At 27.9% G+C, this 26,154-nt stretch overlaps 1 protein-coding gene and 1 long non-coding RNA gene across 2 annotated transcripts in view; both read left to right on the top strand.

Moving 5' to 3' along the window:
• Window positions 1–26,154, top strand: part of LOC123295325 (polypeptide N-acetylgalactosaminyltransferase 2) — a 504,171-nt gene that overhangs the window by 186,365 nt on the left and 291,652 nt on the right. The window lies entirely within an intron of this gene.
• Window positions 1,289–20,565, top strand: LOC123295326. The gene is made up of 3 exons (XR_006535148.1): window positions 1,289–1,347; window positions 6,810–6,814; window positions 20,554–20,565. It is a non-coding gene; the product is annotated as an uncharacterized LOC123295326 (long non-coding RNA).

Below are 26,154 nucleotides of genomic sequence, written 5' to 3'. Positions count from 1 at the left end.
TTTTAGCTATTGACATTTTTTTACCTAAAAGCGCCATTTTTTTCAAATTCTTATGTTTCGAAAATAGTGAGCTTAGGTAAAAATTTCAAAGAGTAGGAAATGCTTAGAATCGTCCGAAATATACTATCCTATAGTTTTTTTTAAAATGTTAAATAAAGAGATGGTCATGTCCGAAAGTAAGGTATTTCAGTCCCTCCTCTGTCTTTCTCTCTGCGTAAATCTAAGAAGCACCAACTTGCATGAATATGATTTGCTTGTCAGTTGAAAGCCAATAAACGATTTTCTAACTTTCGAACAAATTAGTGAATCCTGTATAATACAAATAAAGTACCAGCATATTTATATTAACCAACAACTTAAAATGGAATCGGTTATGAACACAGAAACAGAAGTAAGTGAAAATTAAATTACAAAACTTCAACCGATGTACACAAACAGTTTACTTGAAAATATAAACTTTCTTACCTATCTACAACAAAGTAATTATAAACTGTAAAAGTAATGGACACTTAACATTAGCCACAAATCATCATCAATGGTCAAAACAATTTATTAACTTATTCATTTCGTATGTATTTCAATAATTTAATTAAAATCATATAAAATATAAATTAAATAATCGGGGTGAGTGTAATACCAGGGATTCAAATTTACATTTATGGATGTACTTTTAAAGCCAATTTTTAAAATATGATATTAACAAATGAAATTCACAAAATTAAAAAAACCCCCGACAAATGCGATTTATTCCTTGTAAACCGATTTTTGGAAACTTAGCTATAAAATGTTCTCAATCACGATTCGGCCGTTTAGGGGCTACGATGCTACTGAGAAATACACAGACGCACAGATAAACACTTTAAACTTAAAACACTCCTTCTTAAATCAATATCAAGGTGATGATCAAGGAAATCAGATGAGATAAAAAGGATACTTGGAGTGCTATCTTTTTTTAGACAAATTTTTTGAAATATTTTAATTGAAATTTAAATATTTGAGTTGACTTTGTTCTTTTGAATTACCTAATTATTTTATGATTTCACTTTTCGAAATGAATTGAGCCAGGTTTATTTGACCTTTCATTTCCATAGTAATTATTTATATGCCTTTTCCAAACTGAATCGATTTTGAAAATCATCGCCAATTTTTTAGTTTTTTCGGGTATGTAACCCTAAGCTCGCACATTTCTAAGAACACTCCCCGTTGAATTACCTTTCAAATGAAACCAAAAAAATTAAAAGCGCTTCATCCGTTAAGGCGCTACGATGCCACAGACAGACACACAGTCACCCACACATATCGGTCAAACTTATAACTCACCTTTTTTTCGTTCAAGGGTTAAAAATAGTCCAGCATGGTTTTATAAATAATAAAGTGGCTTTTGATTGGGATAGTAATCTGATATGAAAAATCATTGAATAAGAAAATAGTAATTTAAAACAAATCAGAGAATCATGGTTAGCATTGACTGAATTTTTATGACAGCGGATTCGTGTTCAGCGACCACTTTACCGTGAATCTTGCAACTTCACGGTAAAGTGATTCCGAGGTACGACACATTATCCTTTAATAAGAATTTTATTCGTAAAACATGTAAATAACATTCTTTAAAAAGAAATTAAATGTGCGGTATTTTGGAATAGAAAATTGAAAGTAATCAGAAGTAATTTAATATTAAATTTCAAACATATTTTTCATTCAATTTCAATTATTGTAAATATTTCTTATTACTACTAATTCTTCAACATACATGCTAAAAATAATTTAGAAAAATATCAAAATTGTATAAATAATTTGCAAAATATTTTATGATGAGATTGAAATGATTTAATTAATTAACATTTTTTGTTTCAATAATTCCTAAAATTTGTTCGTATATTGACAATAATTAAAGAAGATGACTAAAATCTAGAAAAAAATTTAGAGCGTATTATTGTCAAGGAACCTACTTAACGAGTCCATACATGGTTGTAAAATGGCACTCTTGTGAGTGCGACCCCTGTAGTCCACACGATTAACTTCCCAGAGGGGGAAAAAACATTACAAAAAGTTAGCCTTCATAGATTATTCTTCGAACATGTACTGCAGCTTATGCTGGGACGATCATTATCTCCGTAGATAAATGATGATTTTTATCCACTTTTCAGATTCTGTTTATTCAGTTTTTACCAGTTTTTTTATCACCATTAAAAAACGTCAAAATAATTCTGCTAAAAACTCTTTCAGTTCTGAAATACGCGATTACGCGTCGAATAAGCCCAATCCCCTGTTAATGTTATAACTGGTTCGCGAGATAATCGGGGCAAAAAAATCCGAACGAACATACGCAAATACGCACACACACACACACACACACACACACACACACACACACACACACACACACACAGACATCACATTGAAAAGGTTTGATTCGGATATTGCAGCCTTGAAACCGCGGAAATATGTGTTGGTTTAAAAAATTAACTTGCAAAGTCTTAAGTAGTAACTATTTTATGGAAACTGTCTAACAAATAAGACACGTCAAAATAATTCTGCTAAAAACTCTTTCAGTTCTGAAATACGCGATTACGCGTCGAATAAGTTAAAAAATTTTATATTGCAATTTTTGATATCAAACATGAACAAATAAAACATAAAACAATAAAATATCTGTAAATTTTGGAACAAGAAACTTTTTTTTATACATAGATTAAAAAAAAAAGTAAAAACTTTTTTTTATAATTAGATGTCGGCAAAATGTTTTAAGATCCATCTAATGAAAACTACCGAAGAGAGAAGTATCATTTATTATTTAAGACAAAATCCTTAAGGAAAATATTTGTCCAAAAGTTCTACTAAGGGTTTTAGTATAAGCATAAACTTCAGAATTTGGTTTCGACTTACTTTAAGTTTTGAATAGATTTATTCTTTTAAAATTGTTTATGAAATAATAAATGATAATAGGTAGGACTTCTATCTAGCAATTCTAAAAACAAGGTGTTTATTTTCTCTACTTATCTACAAAAAAAATTTTATTTGTCTAATAACTAGAATATTTGGCAGTATAGAAAGTAAAATTGCTAAAATTTTAATTTCACACTGAAAGTTTTGACTTTATAATATATTGAACATAATTTTTAAAATTGCAAAAAAATAATTATCTTAAGAAAAGTGCATTCATCAATTTTAATAAAATATAAGAAATTGTAACTTGTGCAAAATTGTTAAGGAAGTGCAAACAAGAAGAAATTGGGAATCATTAAGGTATTCATCCATAACTAATTTGTTAAATAAAAATCTTATATTAAAATTAAACTATTCATAATCATTATACAATACAAATATAATATAATATAAATATAAAAAAAAAACAGTACACTTAAATTAAACCAAATTTAATAAGAAGAAATTGAATGTCTATTTGAAGAAAGAAAACGAAAGTAAATACAATATAATTATTATTTAAAATGATTAATAGTTTGTATAATGATGGTTTATATTATATTATATCAGAACGAAACCCTCGTTGAAAAATTAATCATGTTATTTATTTTATCAAAACGTTTTTCCAAACGTGCGTTGTAAACAAATATTTTAAATACATTTCTATAAACAAAACATTTTATTTGAGTCACAATCTTCAGGATGTGTCCAAACGCAAGTAAAATTCTCTTGAACAAGGAAGATTTTCCATCATTGGGGTGATATTTTTAATCTATATTCAACTCCGATGGATAGGATCCCCCGTACTTGTTTAAAATAATGTGTCCCATGGATTTTTAAGACTAAGGAAGTGTTTGAACTTTTCATACAAAATAACGTTATTTACAAATTTACCCTTACTCCTTTCTTCCTCATTGCTATTCTTCCCTCGTACCGCAAATCATTGGTGGATCATTGGATAAAACTGTCATGAAATTAACTTTATCGAATTGAAAATTGGATTTGCCAAAGCCAAAATATTCTTTCTTTATGATTTCTTAAAGTATGTTAGCGTTCAACGAAACACACTCTATGTTTCAGCTCAACGAAAGTTAGATTCAATATAAAAGAGCCTGAAAAGCAATAATGTACCTACGAAAACCCCTCCTTTGTTCCCTTACTTCTGTTACCCTAACTTCTTTTCGTAAAGAGTGTTGTTTTGATAGTTATCCAAGAAGACTAAGAATAGAAGTTAATTACGAGTTTTAATAGAATGATTATCGTCCTGAAGTTAAACCATCGTTAACCGTTGAGTAATCATGATGAGAGCATGAAGTATTTACTCCTTTAGTCTCGTGATGAGGGAAATTCTCACAATTTCTGAAGGGCTTGGAAAAATATATTTTTTTAAACTATAAATTGGGAGAAAAAATCTGAAAAATTCATAATTAGAAAATAGACAAAATTATGCGAAGATAGAAAACGTTTCAACCACATACACCATTTGAAAAATCAAAGTTAGTTATTTTTTAAACCGATCGTGAGCAAAATGCTCATAAGTGCTGATGGATTCAAATAAACATACTAAAATAGTGAAAACAATAAACATATAAACAAGATAAAATAGTGAAAGCACAAAGCCGACCTAGTGTAAAAACCAGAGTTAATCTTGGACCACGATTTTTTGAATGAAACGTCATTGTTCACTCAACAGAGAATATTTAAAACAATTACATACATTATTATAGAATAATAAGAACTGTATAACTAGAGAAGAAACATCACAGTGAAAATAGCTTCAAAATATTATTATATACACAATATCACATCGTTAACAAAACAATTTAATTAAAAATAGACGAAGATGAGAAATATGAATGATATTGTTATGATATTACAATGTGTTCATAGCAGTACCATAGATGATAGTAAGTACTAGAGTACTGTACTGTACAGTACTTTACACTGTATACACTTATTGCAATAATATTATATGGACTGACTTAACTAGTACTCGTAGACAAGATATTATACGCTATTGTGTTATTATTTTATTATTCGATCGTGTATATATTTGTACGTATCTATAATCCAGGCATAGCAAGGAAAATTAGTATGAATATAAGTCTTTTTATCATTCACTGTTAAGGAAGGTAACTCGCCAGTAGAAGAAAAAAAAATAGTAGATAATGATCTGAATTTTTAGCATGTTATAGTTAGCGAAAAATTGGACGAAATTCCTTTAAAATTTATTACCTACCTCGATAAATTCTCTTTAACCTTTTCTTCAGTATATAATGGAGGCTTTTGTCTTGTATTCGTACATTTGATTTGATTGCCGTTTACACCAATGATAAAGAAAGCAAAACTGAAATAAAATTAATAAATGGCAGTTAGATTTTTATATATTTTAGAATTTAATTGTAAATAAATGGCAGTTTGATTTTTTTAATATTTTAGAATTTTATTGTATACTAGCAGACCAAACAGACGTTGCTCCGTGGAATGTAACTTCAATGCATTAATACCTATACTATGTTAAGCTTGCCCGCTAATCCCACCCTGATAAACTTATAAACCTAAATTTTACTCCCATATATTGGACAGGCCACGTCCCGAACTTCTGCTTTTGGCATGGCTTTCGGTCTGACTGGGGCCTTCGACAGTGGAGCTCGTTGCGCCTGTCTATAGCTCAATAAATACCTATTCACAATACCTGTATAAAAATAAATAATACCTCAATACTTTTAAAAATGCATAGTACATAGTAAGTTGTAATAATAATAAAATATATTATTATATGCGCTCCCACCATTTGAAAGGGAATAATATCTACACACATAAAATATACATAATAGATAACACTAGATTTTTAATGTAAATAACGCCATAGCATTTTGAATAACGCAATAGAGTATCGTAAATAACACGCCACATATCATACAAGCATTGTGATAACGCCATTCATTTCTTATTGTGTATGAGATATATTTTTAGGACCTACACTAGAGTGATACCCTCCCGCTTTGCTGAGTTTAAAAGTAAACACTCGAAATAATGGTAAGGATTGTTTAAAATATATGTATGGTTTTCTATTTTTTTTAATGTATAATAGTCATAATTATTCATTGAGTATATCAGAAATGATGGCCGTGAAATATTTTGTATTGACTATTTTTACAGAAATTTGTAATTTATGTTAATGTCAAAGGACTACTTTTACAGAAATCTGTAATTTATGGTACTGTCAAATGAAATTAATTTTTAATTTTTTTTTTTTTTATTAATATATCTTTATAAATTATATCTCATGTGTTATTTTGAAGTTTGAGCTATATTGCTGTACAGTTTCATTAAAAATCATTCGCTAGTTTTAGCGTGAAAGCGTAACAAACAAACATACATGCTTACTTTCGCATTTATAATATAATAGAGAAAAGAGATGGAGATAGAGATTATTCAACCACCTTTTTAGGAAACAAATTCAAATCAGAACACTTCTGGTTTTTATGTCCCGATTGTCGAGTCTCCACTATTTATTACTTGGATATACAATCAAATTTTTCTCCGACTTCATTAAATTCTCGAAATAAATTATTCATTCTGTTGTTCTTTTTTATGTTGAACTTTTACAAGCAATTTTAACTTCTTTTTTCTGACGATTCACCATTACCTACTGTCATGATCTAGTCGTATCAATATAAGTCTATTTTTTCTAGACTATAATAATTTGTTGTAATTTAATATTGTTTTTTATTTATTATTTGTAATTGTATTTTATTTAAACTGATTGTTATATTTTTTTTCGCTACATATATTTGATTTGTTCTGCAGATGAGTATGTACATTGGTTTATATTATTACCTATTATGTAGTTTATATAGTTTACTATTTTATATTAAAAGTGAAAGTATTTTACAAACAAATAATAGAACATTACCACCTATCACTTTAAATTTGTTTTAATAAATAGGTAATATTTTATTTTATTTTTAAATGCAGTTATTTTTTTTTTTATATCATCAATATAAATATAGGATTTTTCAATAAGAGTGGTACCTTTTTTTATACCATGTATGTATGAAATATATCAAGGTATACTCAGTTTAGTCTCAGGTTTGTAAGGCTTAAAAATATTGATGGTATGAACAAAATTTTGGTAGGTATAGGTGTTCATAATAAAATCACCTAATTTTAATCCATTTCTGATTGTCTGTCTGTCCGTCTGTTAACAAAATAACTCAAAAACGAAAAGAGATATCCAGCTGAAATTGTTGTAACGTGCTCAGGACTTACAAAAAGTCGAGTTCGTAAATGATCAACCCAGGAAAAATTTGCCTAGGGTCCGTAGGATCAATCTTGTAAACCGTTAGAGATAGAACTAAAGTTTAAATATAAATATAAAAATGTCCTTATAAGAAATAAACATTTGTTTTTTTAAACATTTTTTCGTAAACATCACTATTTATCCGTGGTAGCGCAAATTAGTTGCAAATTATGTAGCAAAATTATGTATTATATGTTAATATTAGTTGTATGTCTGACTATGTAAGAGTGGCTATCTTAATTTACTTACATGACGTAAAAATACAAATGAAATCAAGACTGTCTATACATGGTATTTCAACAACAAACTCAGTCAATTGTTTGTTTTCACTTGTTTAAATTTCAGTTTCTAATAAATTTTTTTCTGGGTGTGAAAATATTCAATAGCCTGTAGTTTTACTGTGCTTCTTGAACGCTTAGAAATCTTTGATACTTGAATCGGGAAGGCCACCGACTTTTTTTGGACTATATATATGCGTTTTAGTAAAGAAGGGCCAAAAATACCACCAAGGGTTAAACAATTTTTAGTGGCTATCTTTAATGATGTTTAAACTTTCAAAAGCATTGAGTCATGAGCGACTAAAATTTTAATTTTAAAAAGTATCCCTCTAATTGAAAAACTCTCTATTTATATATTTATTTATTCATTTTGATAGAGGAGCTATTTTTATTTATTGTTTGTAAAGTTATGCAATTTTTTATTTTATATTGACTATGTATTTTATTTTATTTATTTAAATAGTTTTTGTATTATTTATCAATGAAAGGTATTACGAATAAATCACATTTGGACGATTCCATTAGTCCTGGGAATATATATTCGACTTTGAGCTGGGTAATCATTATGATGCACGCCTCTTTTCTCAAACAAAAAAAATTAATGAAATTATTTATTGAAGGAGTAGGTACATTTCACCATTTTTTTGTGTTTTTTAGTTTCTCTAAAAGCATAAATTATGCATAAAAACAGACACGATAATTTTTAGTTATAGATATATGTTTCGCTAAATGTCTACAAAGCACCAAAAGAAACGCTCATTTTTAAAAATTTGTTTTAATTTAAAAATCATTGGTTTTATTTGGAAATGAAAATCCGTGTCATGATAACCAACTGAGGTTTGATCTACATATATATTGAAGAGTGTATCTACAAATTCAAATTTCGCACACATTTCATTATTTTACCATTAAAATAATAAAAACTACCTATTTTCACGCTTTGCAGCGACCATGTAATTTGTATTTAGGTTATTATATCATTTGATAATTGATGCTAGGCCTCAACTTTGCCTATTTGTACTGTATATATTTATATATATATATATAAAGTTAAAACTGATTTTGTAAACGAAAGTTTTCTACTATCAAAAGCAGACACTGCAGGCAGGTATAGAATCGTTCATTGTAAATACAGACTCCCACAATGTTCAAATCTCGCACCCTTATTCCTTTTAAAAAGTATAAATAATAATGAATGCAAAGCGATGCAAAACGAGAGTAGTATGTCCATCATGTTATCTCGGTTAATAAAGTCTCACATATATTTTGAAAATTAAAAGATAATATTGAGGGCAATCAGGAACCAAAAATACAAAAATTCAGTTTATTTAACTTCTTCTTCGAATAAGACTTTAAGCAACACTATGAAAATGTGCGGTAAATCGTGCAGGGGGTAGATTTTTGGCTCAAAATATCTTTATATCATATAATCAATTTGTCAAAAAAATATTTCGAAAAGCCAACAGTTTTTTTATTTTTCAGGTTTTCATAGAACCTCGATTACAGGTTACATACTCATCTCAGTGTAAAACGACATTTCAATTTTATGAATTAACGTATTCATTTTCAAAAACAAAGTATTTTTATTTCTCTGTCTAGGGGCTATTCAAATTTACAACAGTATTCCTCCAACAAAAGCTGGTGTATAACTCGCCGTGCAAAGTTTTTCAAAATCCCTGTATATTGATTTTATACGATAAATAAATACAGTTATTTTATTATAACAAACTAAGCAAATAATTGACTTCTGTATTATTTATGTTAAAAGTGTGTTAATGTAGTGCAATCAACTGATATATCACATAAAATTGATAACAATTTCAAAAGCTTCAATTTTCTTCAAGTTTATCTAGTTTATCTTCTACAGTTATTTCAATTAAACAAACTTTAATGTATTTTAAATACACACTTTATACAGAGTGTTTCAGAATTTCACGGCACTGATTTTGATACGTATTCTCTAGCAAATATGGTAAATTTAAAAATATATTACTGAGATAAAGGTGGTTAAAGATATTAACTTAAAAAACATGCAGAATACCTGTTTCTGCAGCTTTCAATTCTTCAGCTTTTAAGCGCACGTAACATAAGTTAGTAGCGATAAATCGGGAGACCGTGGTGAACATGTGGCTCGATATTTGTTGTCAAGTGTTGCTTATTGTAGGCGTGTGACAACGTAGCACAAAATTCAATTAAATTTGTCCAAATTCCATGTTGAATGCCACAAGTCTTCACTGTTGGATAGACACTGTTCAACTTGTAGCATGCGGCAAGGAGATTTATTTTGTCGCTTTGTGTTCCCTCTATCTCCATTGAAAGACTTTAATGCTGCATTCTATATGTTGCCTCTGTGGCTTTAAGACCTATACTGCCATAAATTCCTGTATCACTTCGTATAATTTATATGGTGCTTGAATACATATAACTGTTCCAAAATTCCACTTAATATTGGAAATGCATTTAATTATAATAAATTATAAAATACCACATATAATATAAAACATTGCTTTAAATATTGTAGTATAGTGCTGCCGCGAAAAAGATGCAAACTTTTCGTTTTATCAAGTTATTTTTTTATTGCGTTTGTAAAAATTAATTTAAAAAATTGATGAATAATGCTTTTCTTTATTTAAGTGCCTTATTAAAGGTCTTGTCCAAAATTGTTTCATGTCAAATTGTGATGAACGAAGAAATAAAGATTTAATACTTTGTTAGTGCATGAAATTTTATTTACGTGCTTCATACATAATTTACGGATTATCATAATTCACGAAATTCAAGAAAATTCCAGAAAATTATTCTCTGCATAATTATATCTAGCTGCATAACTAAGTGCACTGAAAATAATAATTACTTACAACTTTAAATTTTGGTGATTTGTAACTTTATATATGCATTATATATTATAAAATATAATTAAATTATTCATTATATATATTCGTTTGCATAATCATATAAAGTATGGTTCATTTTTAAGCTTCCAACAAAACGATTTTAAGATTTTCGTCTAGAAATTTCAGAACCGCCGATCAAACTTGAGGTGGTTACGGAATAAAATTAATATAGTTGGTATGGATTTTTCTCACTAAAGGGTTATCTTTAACGTATCTGCATAGTGGTGTTTTTACAAACTTGCAAGAATTTTTTTTCGCATTCTATAGTCCCGATATTTATATTCTAAATCTAAACAATAAGTCAATGGTAGATAAATATTGAATTATCTTCGGAATGTCTCCAATAATTAAGGTTTTAAAAAAAAAATCCGTTAATCCCAAATCACTGTGTAATTTTACCCCTAATGGAAATTGGAAATCGTCCTCTTCCTTTTAAATCTTTTTTTAAAATTTATCCGATATATTTTATTCTCTTCGAGAAATCATTAATACACTTATATATAAATAATTGTATTTGTTTTATTTCCTGTATAATTATTGATTTTGTATTTTATATGAATTTGGCAAAATTCAAAATGGCTTTTAAAGGGGAATGAAAGGTATGTTCTTATGGCTTGAATATTATTCTATGAGAAAAATTATTGCTTAGTGATACATGACTTCAAATTAAGAGTAAAAACTGATATTTTCTATATTAATGGTTGAATTTTTTGAAAACTTGATATGCTAAAGCAATCATTATGCGCTCATATTTTTATTCAGCACATCAAAAACCTTTCGAAAATTCAACTCATGCCTCTGAGTTTAAGAAAATTTATTCTGACTAGTGGTATGCTGACTAGAGCATTTACTTTTAATTTTCTGATCGAAAATTATACTATTTGACTAGAAAATTGGAAAATAATAACTGTAACTTTGTTACCATAAGTTATCGACGATTCATACTCATAACGCCTTGTTATAATTACTTTTATGAATATTAAAAGCGCTTTTTCACGTTTGATGTATTTCCCGTGAGTAACGTTACATAAAGTTATAATACGAAACAATAAAAAACAACTTTACATGCACTTTGTAACAAAGGTTACATTTTAAAAATTGCATTAAGTTGATATAATTTTATTAATAAATGAATTTTATTTTATAAATAATTAAAAATATTTAAAGTTTTAGTTTGCATCACTTAAATGGTATAAAATAAATAATACCTCAAATTTTCATACTACAGCACTATAAATATATAAATAGTATATAAAGCCGTACTTTGTAATATACATTTTAGTTACATACACTTCTGCACATATATACTATGTGTCCCAAAAGTAGCCCTTAATAATAATTCGAAAGACCAAAGGTTTTTTCAGGATGATAAGCATCAAGCTAATATTCTCTTTCACGTAGTTTGGAAACTTTTTAATCGCACGCACGAACTTCAATTGACGAATATTCGTTTTTCTGAACTCTATCTAATAGGAAGATGATTGAAAAATAAATGCCAAATTCGTTATTGTTGATTCTGAATTAAAGAAGATAGGTAAACATTGTCCGACAACTTGCATATCACAGTTCGATTCAATCGGACAAAACTAGTTTTGCATTTTTAATCAATTATGTTCCTTTTAGAGTAATAAAATAAGGCATATAAGTAAAATTGAAGCTTCTGTTCGCGATTAAGATTTCTTCCAGCTGTGGAAAGAGAGCATACCACTAACAAGAATTTTTCTAAATCAAAAAAGTAGTGAGTCTCGTCGAAATGAAGCCACTAATGAAATATTTTCTTGTTGAATATTATCCAGAAAAGAACCATTTGGTCTCCCGTAGCCAAACTCGATGTAATATTGTGAAACTCTGTTTACATATGCTTCGATTTAAGAAGGTTTCTAAACGTATAGTGAGGCTTGTTTTTACCACCTTCTTAAAGTTCTTACTTGAGTACCTACTTGATTTACTAATTTTAAATTTTCCAAGTACAACGGCATCGAACTATATATCTTGAAGACGCAGCTGATGATGAATCCAAAAAGATAAAGAAATTAGTGCTAAAATGGAAATATTTCAAGCCAAAGGTCTAGAGGTAATTCGGTTTTGTGAAAATTAGACAAGCAAGCATCATAAACCACAGCTATTAGACTCTCTCTGTCAAGTATGCCATACAGATTGGTGCATTGTTTATGGGCAGACAGTAAATATTCCTTCGAAATGAATGATCATTTACTTATGGAACACTCTGTGTATATATTTGTAGTAGTAGGTGCTTATTTTAAATGCATGTTAGACTTTCTCCTTATGTTTTTCATACAGATTGGTGCACGGTTTATTGGCAGACAGTAAATATTCATTCGAAATGAATGGTTATATACTTATGGAACACTCTGTATATAGTAGGTGCTTATTTTAAATGCATGTTTATGCAACATAAATTACTACTCACATGAATAAAATACAATAAATATTTCATTACTATTTACAACTGTTTTATATTATATATTTATATACCCACAGAGGGTTTGGAAAAGAATTGACTATTGAAATTGACCTTTCAACATTTTTCCAATTGACACTATTTGCTTTCGTTTTAAAATTTAGAAATAAAAAACTTTTGAACATCTTCACGTGTTAAAGTCGCTAGTAACTCACTATTGAATTTTATACTCACAGATAATAAAAACTACTGCCTACCATAATGAATTTTTAGAGCGTTTTGGTCTGAATTAATTTTTTTTAAAGTCGATCCTTTAAATGAGATATAATCTAATAATTGAATAAAAAATGACCTGGAACCCATAATCTGGATTTTTGAAGATCCTATATTAAATTTTGTAGATCCTGCATTTTTCGTCTTTGCATCTTGATACTTCGAATATGCTATTTCGATTCAACTTTGAATTTTCGAAACTTTTAATATACAATGAAATATACCTAGAATCCAACAGCTGAAACGCAACGCAATTATTTATTTTCGAGTATATTGTACCAACGTAGTCCTACAAAATCAACTAAAAGTGTTATTATATAAAATATTCAATTTAAAACATTTTAATTAAATGAAATATCAAATAAATTAATTTTTAATTATGATATATGTTGCGAGTATGTAGAGCATGGAAGCAGAGACAAATTAACTTTTTTCAGCCTTTCACTATATGAAAAATAATTCACATTTTCTTTATATGAAAATTAAGTATTGAATAAAATAAATTTATCTTTTAATTAAAAAATTGTATTATTGTGTTTTTTAGCCAATTTATTTTTAAAGTCTGCAAGAATTTCAATGCCCAGTCGAACGTCTTCTTATTAGAGCTAATACTTATAAATATTTAAACTGCTATTACTAAATTAACTTAATTTACTAAAAAATACTTTACTTAACTTGTTGAAATGATTTTTTAAGGAATTTCTTTAAATGTTCAGTTTGAACAATGATAAACCTTATGTTATACATGGACAGTATTACTCGATATTTCTTAACAATTACTCGAGAAATAATACCTGAAACTTTTACAGGATAATTAATAGGTATTATTTAAGTATTCATTATTACCAAAAAATTTTTAATTTATCGTAAATATAAATTTTCATGTTATTTTGATATAGTACCACATGTCACAAGACACGAGGATGACTCTAAGGTGATAATTTGGCGAAATTTATTAGATTATTCTTACCTTTTTTTTCAAAGTCTCATCTACTCAGCCCCACTTTGCTAGTAATAAATTTTAATAAAGGTAACTACTATATTATTAAAATACATAAGCGTTTTTAGTACTAATATTTTAAAATTGAGTTATAATGTTTTTTTTTAATTATCATTAATTATTTAATTCGTTAGTTTGTGTTGCATGTCAAAAATTCAGTTTCTTTCCCAAATTTTGTTCCGCTTATTTATAATCGTTTTCATCTTAATTGTTTGCAAGCACCTAATTAGCATCTAAATACCTTGCTTTATTAGTTTATACCTGATTAAGTATTCATACCAGTTTTAGATCCGTTGTTTAGCGAAATTCAAGGCTTTCGTTTATTTACATAATTCCGAGATCCTGACCGTTACGCACTTAATAAGGACTTAATTGTGTTTCCTCAACATTAATTATTTCATTATTGTATGATAATAGCAACTTTGAGTACTGAGTGCGGCGTAAGTTACAGAGCACCTAATTTCTGACTCTGGTACCTAATTAGCACCTAAAAACTACCTAATTTTGACATTTTTTAAATGTGATTACGCGTCACCTTCGTAACAGTCCTCTTGCTGTTGTACTTCACAAAGTAAACAAATTACAAATACTACGTGGAAGGAACTATATTCATAATCGTTATTATTATTCGACTGTCAATATCATTCATTGATAGGAGAGACCAGTTTGAAAACCTTCGACTAAATTTTATCTTTCAAATTTTCAATTATTTAATTTCTTGTTTGTGGTTTTAAAAGTATCATAAAATCTAGTTAAAAATAAAGAAAAAAATCAGGTTTTTTGAAATTTATGAATTAATAATAATTCGTAAATTTCTTCGCTGTTTTTACTCCATAAAGATAGCAAATATTTTGAAACTTTTCTGTATTATTTTGTAAGCATAATCTATGAAGAAACTATATAAAATAACTTTAACAATATATAGCAGATAGCTTTAACCATTGTATAAAACTAAATATATTTTGCTATATCTATTTACTTGAAGCCAGTATACAAGCCATAACTACAACTTGTATAGCAAGTCGCATTATTGATACAACATACAGAATGATCTAAGTTATAACAACAGGACTTGAACAAAAAATAACAACAATTCCTTAATATAATTACTTTATCAAATGGTAGATACGGTTAAAGAATCACAGTTTAAAACTATACTTATAGGTGGGAAAGCGTCTTTTCTAGATACAGGGTGTTGAAATTTAAATAAAAGGATATTATAAGAGATACGGTATTGTATTGGCATTGAAATCAGTGACTCTAAAGATTTTATTTTCTCGATACAGGGTGATATTACATGCATATCTCTACCGCTGGTTATATGACTATTACTAACAGTACTATATCTTGAAAAAACTTTTTCTCGCACCGTCAAATTTCCAATTTTTCAAAACAGCCTGTTTGAAAATATTTACAAAAATATCCTTTTTTTCCTAAATTGCATCACTGTATCTAGATAAGAACGTTTTCTTCGGCTATATTTGTATGGACAGTGGAATAATTTTATTTTTTTTAAAATATTGTTTATCATTTGATGATGTTCGGCTGTGATAACTTGAACCATCCTGTACATCCTTATTGCACGTCTTCGGTTTTTTTATATAGCGTTTTCTCACAATGTACGTGTTTTTCTAGAAAAAAAATAGTGTGAAATAGTTCTATTTCATATATGTCGACAATTGTTTGTCATTTATTTAAAAAAAAAAAAACAATAAAAATTGTAAGAAAAAAAACGAGTATTACTTTCAATCACTTAACTGTATGTAATCTCAAATTTATGTGCAACCTTTCTGTAACATTATAGCACTGTTGTACTATAATGTTACAGAAAGAATGTTATGTATAGTCACTGTTTTTTTTGCGCTTGTTGGAGAAACAATCAAAAGCTACTAGACGATTTTGATGAAATTGGTTTTATTTAAATGCGTATGGTAAGCTTCAAACTGGTATATCTCGATACAATAAAAAAAATTAATTAAAAATATTTATTTTTAAAATAAAGACAAAATTGCAAAACAATAATATTAAAAAATTCAGTAAATACTTGGTGTAGGATCGGGTGTTTACCATTCTCTACTAAAGTTGTTTCTGAGACAACCACAATACTCTACTAAAGTTGTTTCTGATACAACCACAATGCTCTACTATAGTTGTTTTGTCCACAACTTTGTCCACAATTGTCCACACATTTTTTTCCGTCTCCCCTTTACTGGAAAATTTTTTTAGACATATAATTCTAGTAAAAAGTTGTTCATTAAGATGGTAATATTTCAACTAAAAAAAAATTATAATTTTATATAAAATATTGCAATGGCAGAGCAACTACCTTTATATTTACAAACTTATTTGTACCCACGCGGACAACTTTGAATGTAGTAGGTAGATTCAACAATTGTAATTATGTATTTTATATCATCTAATATTTACTTTACTGTAAAAGAAGTCAATACATAAATTATCAATTGAAGCTATAAAATTAACAATTGCATCTGTAGTTATTACACTAATAATTGCATAATGGTAATTTTTTTTTCTTAGTAATTGATACTTCATTTTATGAATCAATTATATTATTGTTATTTAAGTACCTATTGTGAGATTTACGATAAGATTGTTAGAATTAATTGCCTTATTGTAAATTGTTATATTTCAATTATTACTTTCAATAACTTACTAAATTAGTGTAATTATTATTTGAAAGAAGCAACTAAAAATTTAAATCTACTTTTGAACTGTAAAAAATGTTAAAATACACAGTTTTTTTTTTTTCGACTAAAACGGCTGAAAATCTTCGGAAGCATTCTCGCTTTCTTTATCCACATAACGCTGAATTATTTTTAAATCAATGATTATGACGCCATAATCACATTTAAATACACAATAAAATTTTATTAAATATCCTTATAGAGAGTGAATTCATTGAAATTTAAATTGAATTATAATAATTTTTATATATGTCAAAATAAGAATCAGAGTTCATTTTTGTATAACAAAACTAAATTGTGTTAAATCTCTATTCGGTAAAATTTCTTTATTACAATCTAATTAAAATAAAAATGAGGTTATGTACATGGGATATTATAAAAAAGGTTCTATTACAATATGCTTTAACAATAATAACAAAGTTAATAATATCATCTCATAAGTGGATACTTACTTGTTCCATATATGTGAAAGGTAGATCCTGTTGGTTGGTAAACCTACTATAAACTGGGTAGTGTAGACGCTTGTATTTCCATGTTAATTTGGATAGGACTGGAGTCCGGATAGAAGATTAAGACGATTCATGCCACTAGAAGCGGCTGTGATTTTAAAATATTAAAAAGTCGCCAGTCCTTTTTTTTTAACAAATTTAAAGAAATTAAATTTGGTCTCTTTCACTACACCATCTATGAGATCTCTACAACCACAAATTGAAGATTCCTGTAAAAATGGTGAACTAGATACAATTCATGGCCACCTGTTCTGATACATTCAATAAATCATGAGTATATAACATTAAAAAAACCTTGAAATTGAAATCTGTACATATATTTTACCTGTGTAAAACAATTCCTATCTCTATTTCGAGTTTTATGGAACGGGGATAAGCGAGAGCAAGAGAGGTGGAGGCTATAACGCGGTGGTCTTTACTTTTAAGCCCAGCGAAGTCTTCGGGTATCAGGCTAATTATTTTATATTAATTGAAATTAAAAGTAAAATATTACCATATATATCAGTTGCGAAAAAACTTAATAACTCCAAAAATGTTGTTGTATCCATTGAGAAATTTATTCAGAATACAAAATGTCAAAAATACATTTCCATGGATTTGTGTTTGTCATTTCATTCCGAAATCATTTTCACGATGAATTTTTTTCAGAATAACAACGTCTATATCACCTAGTTCATTCATATACCTATATATACCATGAACCATACACAATACAATATACAATTGACCTGTATATATGTGTATGTATAATAATAATTATTATCTAGGATAAGTGTACTTATACTACTATACTATTCGCCACGGATGGCTAGAGAAGAGTGCTAGTAAGTCTAGTACTAGGTGGTACTAGTATTAGGTAGTACATACATATATGGTTCAGTTTACTTTACTCTCTGTACACCACATAAAAATAGATTGTCTGTATGTAATAATCATTTTTAAATTGAATGGTTGGTACACTATGTATGTGAGCTTTTATACTTCAACAAACGGATCTTGTAAATCAAAAAAATTGAAACTAACCAAATGAAAATATTATATCGATTAAAAAGTTATTTGTCTGAAGCCACGAAAAGCTTCGCATGTATAAGACAGTATTACCGGCAAATATTGATTCTACGTCCTCCTCAACTGACTTTCAGGATGTGCTATCTGATTCAACAGACCGACAATATATAATTCACTATTAATTTGTTTTTTGAAACTAAGTTCCTTATCGCACGATATTTGTTTGCTGGTTGGGAGTTAAAACTCAAAAAACTGCAACAGACATCAGAAACCGATCTATGGTACCTAGAAAACTGAAACTTTTTCAATCGATTCAGCTTGTCATGAATTTTGAGAAAATGCAAAAATCTATTTATAATTGTTAATTTGTATTTTTTGTCGAATTTTTATGTTTTATCATTTAATCAAATGTGAAAATTATCAGAAGTTAGAGAAAACAGAGATAATTTAAATATATTTATGTCATAATAAATATCCTAATCAAACCAAACGAAATGTACTCACATATTGGGTTGACTACTAAATCAGAAGTATGCCTTTTTTAAAATAATACTACAATTATTTCATACAGTACAAACTTAAAATAGTTATTCGTTGTGTGCGTAGTCATGGTAGGGACAATAAAATCGATGCCAGCGCTTCCAGTGAAAAATTTTGGCGTTAAAGGGGGCTGTTATTACTAATTTGCAGTTCCTTACATGTTAATGTTATAGAAATGCCAAATTAAAATTATTGTAAAACACGAATTAATTAAACTTAATGCATTAAAAATTGTGAAAATAAGAAATCAAATTGCACAAATATTATTTTTCAAATGTAAATTATCATAATTATTTATTTAAATTTGTGAGACAATAATATTAAATTTTCAATGTAAATCTTAAATGCAATCCGTACAATTATATATGCATCCATACAATTCTATAATTAAAGTAGTTTATCGTTACCATGGAAACGAAACTCACGCACGGAGCGAATAAAATTAAATTCTTTAAAGAATCAAACTAGTATTTGACTACTAAAATTAATACCTCAAATTTTCAGAAATATATCTTGTAAATAAAAAAGTAAGCGCTATATTTATAATGCACCTAGAACTTTGGAATATAGTTCCTACCGAGTGCCCACAACACCTTTCGAATTTTTTTTTAATTTTTAATATTTCCTTTTTGGAAAAAAAAAACGTTTGGATGCATAATTTTATGAATCCTTTTTCAGATGGATACAGTTTATTCAAACCTGAATGTACAATGTAAACGGAAAAGTTGTCTGCAATCATAGTTTCTGTAGTGTACTGAACTGTCGCTGGACAACCACTTCTAAATTAAATTTGTTTTATATTAAAAAATGTAAATGTTTCAATCCACTTATTATTTTTTAGAATTTTACATCTTTATCGGTTTGTAATCCTTTAGATTTTTCTTCTTTAACATCAAAATCTGGACTGTCTTATTTATACTTATTTATATACAGAGAATTCAAAAATGGAAACAGTCTAAGAACTCGAGAAAAGTACTTTGTTTTGAAAAACGAAAAAATACGTGTTCAATAGTTTTTAAATCTGAAATGAAATGAAAATCGAACCTCCCCGTAAATTCCGTGCACTGGATTAGGGGCCAACTTTAAAGTTATACATAATTTTTTTAAAGCTATCTAAAATATTTTTTTCGATTTGCCTTGGCAATCTAACTTCCTTTTTTTCGTAGTTTTTTAGAAAATGGCTCAGAAAAACGTTTTTTTTTTTTTTTTTTAGTTTTACAAAATAAACTGCCTTTCTCGACTTTTTCGACTGTTTTCTTACTTTTTGAATGCCCTATATATTTATAATAATCATTTTTTGATAAAATGATTACAATTTTGTTTACTTGTAATGCTCTTATACTCTTTAGCTTTTTCCGTTACCAACTTCATTTGAGTTACTTGAAAAAAAAAACGATTTTGGTTTATTTTCTAGTTCTGTATCCTGACTCCACCGTTGTATTTATTTTTGATTCGATTTTTTTAATTATTTCCAAATTTCACTAGAGAATGGGTGTTTATCTAAGTCATTAGGAATTTAATGTAATTTTGGTATATTGAACTATTTTGAACCAAAATTATATCAAATTCCTTAGATAAACACCCATTTTCTAGTGAAATTTTGAAATAATTAAAAAGTCAGTCAGGTTGAATAGTTTTTGATATATCACGCAAACAAAAAGAAACATGATCTGTATGGTTGGATGCTTCAGAGAAATGTGACAATCACAGTTTGTTGGCAACTTCATATTGGTTTTAATAGTAGCTTGTTCGTTTTTTGTCTAAATTTTGGGCTTTTTATAGAGTAGGTCTAGAAAGTATCAAAATATAGTATGAGGGGAGAGTGACGAATTTAAAAAAATGCTATTTTGCTTGGCATATTTTATGAATATGCTTCTATGCGTTTTTATATTCAAACAATCCATGCATACCAAAATTCATTAGGTTTTGTCTTTTTTGTAGATTTTTAACTATCACATTTATTACGGTACTACTTCAATTATACTCAAAGCATTTTTTACTTCAATGTCGGTTAACCTTTTTGATACAAAAAACTAATTTTCAAAATTGCTCTTGGCTATATAAATACAAATACTTCCATCTTTTTCTGTTCATAATTAAAAATCATGAAGAATAATAATAGGAAATAAGAAAATAAATGATATTATGAACAATATAAGAGAAATAAAAGTAAATATTGACATTAATAAAATTTTATCTTTTATTGCTATGAACAACGCTGATGTTGTATATCTGTTTATAATTTAATTTTTGAAATGCGTGACTAAATAATCAAATAAACAAAATTAATCCATTATCAGTGATGTATTTTTTTTGTTTGTATTTTTATTTGTACGCTTGGACGTGGTGGGTCTGGGGCCAAGTGAAGTATTTGGGATATCAGAACGGTTAAAGATTCGAGAGGCTGCTATTAAGATCATAACCATCAATTTTTTGGCAATGAAAATAGATTTCTAGAGATCCTAGAAAGTATTTATATGCTCAGAAAATCTAAAATTGACGATCATTTTGAATGGGAACGATAATAAAAAAGAAGATAATCGAATAATGCACATTTAAAAAAGAAAAAAACGAATTTTTTGTTGTCCGACAGTTTATGGAACTGTTTCTAGCTCAAAACGAGGGTGGGACTCTTTTTCATATGCAACTCATATAAATTGTTTAAATTTCTTCACAAACTGTTTTTAGCCTATCAGCCGAGTCGTATTGAAGTCCAAATTATCGATATCCGTCAGATATGATTAATGTTTTTGTTTACTTGCTTGGATACAATTTGTAAACGTTAAAGTCTTTAAGATTATAATTGATGTTAATTTATGATACAATGGGGTATCATGGCAAACTATATCTTTTCTGCGGACAAATATCTTTTCCGTGTAGGCAATCTAAATAAAAGAGATTTGAAAAAAAGTGTTCCGATGCGAATGTATTTTTTCAATTCTCTTTAATCGGTCAAAACATTAAGAAGAAAAATTTATTGACTGTTTTTATGTAAAAAAAAATGCGTTGAATATGTCACAAAAAAAAATTTGCAAAAATGGGTCATTGTTAAAAATTATGAACGTTAGCGGAAATTTTTATTATTAAAAGCCAAAAATTAAGATTTAAAAAAATATGTCCTTTGAAACTAGTTCCAACCTTTTGTCTTTGACTGTTCAATTGTTATAAACAAATTAAGGGCCAAAAATTAACAATTTCATTCCGATTTTTTATGCTCAGTAAAAGGTCTTATGGATATTCGGTCGCAATACAATGTTTTGTTAATAGAATACACAGTTTTTATTTAGTAGCTTAGGCTTTTATTTAAAAGACTCGCTCAGTTTGATATTCTTTATCGTTGGTACAAATAGTGATCCGATACAATTTTGCGAATTCAAAAAATAAACCATTAAATCGTTATATTTCGAAGTAATCGTGAATGAGATTTAGCGGACAAGGGTAAAAATGCATTTTAAGGCAATCTCAAAACCTACATCCGGCTCTAGACTGATATTGTATTGTAAATCAATATATCTATCATCAATTATGTGTTTTTATGTGTTCTCTTCGATTCCGAATCATATGGTAGTTCTGAGAGAACCAATTAACAAAACAAATAAAATATTTATGATATGAAAGTTTCAATTTAATTATACAACTTTGATTTTATACTGTTTTGTGTTTTCCATTTCCATGTTTTATTGATTGCACTGAATAGAAGCCCTAGCTCTCATCAAAGTAAAAAAGTAAAAATAAAAATCTGATAAAAAAAATTGTAATTTCGAATTCCGTAAGAAAAGAAAACCAAAGTGGTGAAGATTCAGTTACTACTTTCGAAAACAGTGAAGTTTTATTCCCGTTTATTATTTAACAAAAATATATGGTAAAAAGTAGCGCAATTTTAACCAGAAATAGTTAGATTATATTAATGGTGTTTTTAACGTACATTTATTTCATATAAATCATCAAAATTAAATGGAATAACGAAGTTCATTTTAAAACCCCCGACGCAAAAAGATGGGTATTATAAGTTTGATTGCTGTATGAGTGTGTGAAACTGATTAAAATTTTTTTTTAGTTTGAAAGGTAATTTGATTATAAGTAAGTATTTTTCGCCATGTTTCAAGAAAATCGGTTTAGTTTTGAAGTTAGTTACAAGAATAATAACATATTTTTCGGATTGTTTTTTAAATTTTGTAAATTTCATTTGTTGATCATTGTCTTAAAAACTGCTCTACGGTTTACGTTTCAATATAGTATGTCATACACATTACAATAGAGGCATAAAAACAATAATTAATTTTTGCGTTAATTAATAATAATTAACAAAAAACTCCGTAATATAAATATTATTTTGTTCCTAAATTTAACCTATGGTTTCTAATAAATGTCACATATTTATCACAAATAGCCCACGAATAGTTGAAAGCGTTTGTGGAAATAATTATTGAACCAATTTATACAATTCGTGCATCATTTCAATTTTTATTATTATTTTTTTTTTATTACCATGAAATTATTAGTAAACTTTGATAAAATCGTAAAACATACTTACTATTATTTGTTATTTTCTCGGTACGAAGTCATAAGATTTCAACTTATATCCAAACTGCTCGCCAAATCATTATAAAAGAAGAAACTTGTTATCTTCTTAATAAGGTTTAATCTAAAATTGACTATTAACATGTGTTCTTATTTTCAACTTTAGTTAAATGAAGATTTCAATCTATTATTTTTAAACACATTATAAGTAAGTTTGTTTATGTGTTAAGTTTGTTTAGTTCTGTATATATATAAATGTTATGTTTGTTTGTGTATTGCTTATGGACTAAAAAAGTTCTGCATCGATTGAGCTCAAATTTTTACACGATATCCAACCTGCTGCGAGGATGGTTTATAATTCATTCTTCATATAGTTTTTAATGCTTACAAAAGAAAATTCTAATTATTCTTTTTAAAAGCAGTATGTTAAAATTGTCTCTTTATAAATCGAAAATCTGAAACAATCGTTATAAAATTATATGTATAAAGTTCGAACCGTCAGAAATTTGCAAAGCATTTAAGAAAGAAGAACCATCGAATATTATCAAATATACTAAAGTGGGGTTTTAAATAAAAGAGGATAACGTGTACATTTCAAAACTGAAACCTTGACGCATGGGGGTATGGGGAGAGCGGTTAAAGTGGGGATAACGATAGAATATTTTGGAATATATCCAAGTCTGCAAAAGAACCTGATGGGTACATTAAAAAACTGTAAGTTACATGAAAATCAGTTCAATCATTTAAAAGTTGTGAACTCTTTCACTAGATACTTCTCATATATTTCCATGCCACCAATATGTTCTACAGCGAGGCGTAGCAGGGTACAGCTAGTTGTATATATACATATATATGATGTATTTTTTAAGAGAGTTTCTTTGTTGTTTGTATGTGCTTTAAAATTCAGTTTTTATTTTATCATTTAAATGTTAAAGCATACACAATTCAAGCTTCTTTCATGATAATTCATAAAAACGAATAAAACAGTTCTTAGATTTAAAAAATTGTATTTACATTGACTAAATTTATTTCTTATTTCAAATTTTTGTTTACAAAATTTAATAGAATTTTTCTCGAATGACAAAGTGTTTTTTTTTAATTTTATTTCGGATAGATAAATATTAAAACTGTATGGAGGATTTCAATGATTTGATTTTTGGCTTTACAATTTATACCGTGTGCTATAAAACTTAAAATGAACTTTTCAAAATACAAGGGATAAAATTGATAATCATCAGTTGTCAGTTTAAATTAGAAAGTGTCAAGTGACTTTATTGGAAACGTTTTTAGTTTATAATTTTTGAATGATAATTTCGTAAAATTTTGAATAGGTATATTAAAAGTGCCTTTCGAGACACCTTTCTTTAACTTTTAACTTTTTATTAAAAGCTAAAAAGTAGTGTAACATTTTAGCAGACAGAAATTATGGTATTTGAGTTTTTTTCAAAATTTTATTCCACTCATCTGTCACCCACCGATATCAGTATTTTGTTACTCTTATCTCCATATCAAGAGTACCGTTTTTAAAATAGTGATGGAAAGGTAATTTTTAGTGGGGTAGTAATCATTGTTACATTGTGCAGATGAAATTATTTAAACATGTGTTAATATTAGTTAGCTTTAGTGTCTTTCGCACATAGTATATATTATTTACGAAAAGAACGGTACCGCGACCGTGGATACGAGAATCATTGTCGTGAATCGATTATATCACAACAGTAAGATTTAAAAATTTAGCCTCCGAAATAAGTTTCTGAAATTTCCGCGTCCGTTTGTAACCTCGCGCCTGAAGGCACGTGCCTTCTGTCTTATAGATAATCCTTCTCTGAAAACTGCAAAGAACAGTTATCTGTAAAACAAGAAAAATCCGACACGCATTTTTATCGCAATCTGTACACATATTTTCTATTTTAACAACATATAATATCGTTTTCTATTAAAAAATTCATACGAAACAATGTGCTGTCTGCTGTCATTTCCCTCAATATAAAAAATTCATAATATATAATATGAACCATAATAATGGGATCATCAAGGATTTTTTTTTACTATTCTATTTTTGTGTTTTTTTAAAATCCATAGAGACTTTTCTACTCCCTTGTGCAAACAAATAAGCAAAGTATATATTTTGAGCATATCTGAATTATTTTTGGCTAATTTAAGCGAAACGTTTCTACGTATGCACGTATGTATGAAGAAGTTGTAACAGGGACTTCATCAAGTGGTTGATAACGTTGAAAGAAAATCAATTTCTCAATTAATATTTACCTGGGAAAGCGTTTTTTTTCTATACAGGTTGTAAAATTTTAGAAAAAAATTTATTAATAGATTAATGCGAATATTGATAAAATGCCTGCTTAGAAAAATTCGATATTTTGCACGCAAAAACAAGTCCCAAACAAGAGGCATTGCATAACGTTATTCTGTTTTTTTTTGAAAAGGGGTGATGGCACATCCATATTTCTACTACTGGTTTTCTTAATTTTCATGAATGATTTTTTGCTGATACTGTCAAATTTTTTTTTTTTTAAGCCGACACTTTGGCAGTATTAACAACAATATCCCAAAATAGCTTTATAACAAATTTGGATCTGAGGCCTAATTTTCGAGATAATGAATCAAATCGATTATTCAATACACTTAAATTAACGAAAGATACATCCAATAACAGGCCACTTAAACAATGGATGTGTATTAGCTGTAAAATATTCAAATATTTAATTTAAGGTTTTCCCATCTTCATTACGATATAGAAAATTTTTGATTTTAAGTT

The sequence above is a fragment of the Chrysoperla carnea genome, chromosome 3 (genome assembly GCF_905475395.1).
Source record: "Chrysoperla carnea chromosome 3, inChrCarn1.1, whole genome shotgun sequence".
Taxonomy (NCBI): domain Eukaryota; kingdom Metazoa; phylum Arthropoda; class Insecta; order Neuroptera; family Chrysopidae; genus Chrysoperla; species Chrysoperla carnea.
This window is presented reverse-complemented; position numbering and strand designations above follow the sequence as displayed.